General features: G+C 41.9%; 1 pseudogene; it reads right to left on the reverse strand.

The window, feature by feature from the left end:
- Positions 1–734: 734 nt before the first annotated feature.
- On the reverse strand, positions 735–1,625 carry LOC101348265 (60S acidic ribosomal protein P0 pseudogene; annotated as a pseudogene).
- Positions 1,626–1,958: the final 333 nt, after the last annotated feature.

Raw genomic sequence — 1,958 nt, forward strand, 5'->3', positions numbered from 1 at the left:
GATAACTGGGATCTTCTAAAAATTAAACACTTATGCTTATCAAAAGACTTCACCAAAAGAGTAAAAAAAGAGCCTATGGATTGGGAAAATTCTTTAGCTATGACATATCTGACAAGGGCCTAATCTCTAAAATTTGTAGAAAACTTCAACACCTCAACAATAAAAAGGCAAACAACCCTATTAAAAAAAATAAAGAAGACATTCAGACAGCTAACAAACACATGAAGAGATGCTTGCGATCATTAGCCACTAGAGAAAAGCAAATCAAAACTACAGTGAGATACTATCTCACCCTGGCAATAATGGCACTGATCAAAAAAAAAAAAAAAAAAAAACCAGAAAACTGCAAATACTGCCGAGGTTGTGGGAAGACTGGCACTCTTATAAACTTCTGGTGGGAATGTAAAATGGTACAACCACCTCCTTAAAAAGCTAGAAGTAGAAATACTTTATAATCCAGTAATTTCATGCCTAAGTATATAGCCTAGAGAAATAAGAGCCAGTCGTTCATCCTAGTCTGGAACCTCTGCTGAAACCTGTGCACCATCGGTGACCCTGCTGGTATTTAAAAGCTTCCAGTAGCACAGCAACATGCAAGCAACCACAGTACAATGAACTAATGTGTGTATATATATTCCAAGGTTGGTTTGCTTATTTATTTTTTATTAAGAGAAGTAAGCCTTTATTTCCTTGTTTCACAAATAAAGCTGACTGAGTTGGTTGCTTTTTGGTGACTACTCAAAGAGACCAAATCTCATATCCTCCTCTGACTCTTCCTTTGCTTCAATCTTGCCTGGGGCTGAAGCAGCATCAGGAGCATCTATGGTGGCTACAACCACAGAGGAAGCAGCCACAAATGCAGATGGATCGGTCAAGAAGGCCTTGATCTTTTTTAGCCAGTGGGAAGGTATAATCTGTCTCCATGGACAAAGCCAGGACCTTCTTGTACCCATTGATGATAGAATGGGGTACTGAGACAACAGTTGGGTAACCAATCTGCAGACATACTCTGGCAACATTGCAGACACCTCCAGAAGCAAAAATGCAGAGTTTCCTCTGTGATGTCAAGCACTTCTGGGTTGTAGATGCTGTCATTGTCAACCAACTCCTGGATGATCAGCCCAGAGGAGAAGGGGGAGATGTTCCACATGTTCAGCAGGGTGGCTTTGCTGGCTCTCACTTTGTTTCCAATCATAATCAGCTGCACGTCACTCAGAATTTCAGTGGCTCCTCTGGAGATGTTAGTTGTGATGCCCAAAGCCTGGAAGAAGGAGGCCTTCTTGGGACTCAGAACAGTGCTCTGGGCTGGCACAGTAACCTTACTCTGGGCAATGACACCAGCATGGGCAGCAGCTGGCACCTTATTGGCCAGCAGCATGTCCTTGATCTCAGTAAGTTCCCTGTATGTGTGGAAACAGTTTATCCAGAGCCAGGTTGTTTTCTAGGTGCCCTCAGGTGGCCTTGCACATCATGGTATTCTTGCCCATCAGCACCACAGCCTTCCTGGGGAGGGACATGCAGAGCCGCTGCATCTGCTTGGAGACCACATTGTCTGATGAAGCATTTTGGATCATCATCTTAAGGAAGTAGTTGGACTTCCAGGTCCCCCTGTCCTCCCTGGGCATCATGGCAGTGCATCAGGGATTGTCACGTAGGGTTTAAATACGATGTCACTGTCACAAGGACACCTGGGGAGAGTAGGTTGTATAATTTATGAATATGCCAGGATCACCTACATAAAAATTAAGGCTCCAGTTGGATATGTACAAATCGTACTGTAAATCTTGTATATATACAAGTATGTAAAAATTTATCAGGGATTTTCATTTGTTAGAAATAAGTCTATTAAAAAATTACATAGTATGTTCTCAACAGATGATAACATGTATAAAGCTAACAGCTTTACTTTATACCATGCACTGTAAGAAACTGGAAATTGAGCAAAAGAAAATGCAGAC

Source organism: Trichechus manatus, unplaced genomic scaffold (genome assembly GCF_000243295.1).
Source record: "Trichechus manatus latirostris isolate Lorelei unplaced genomic scaffold, TriManLat1.0 scaffold00055, whole genome shotgun sequence".
NCBI lineage: Eukaryota > Metazoa > Chordata > Mammalia > Sirenia > Trichechidae > Trichechus > Trichechus manatus.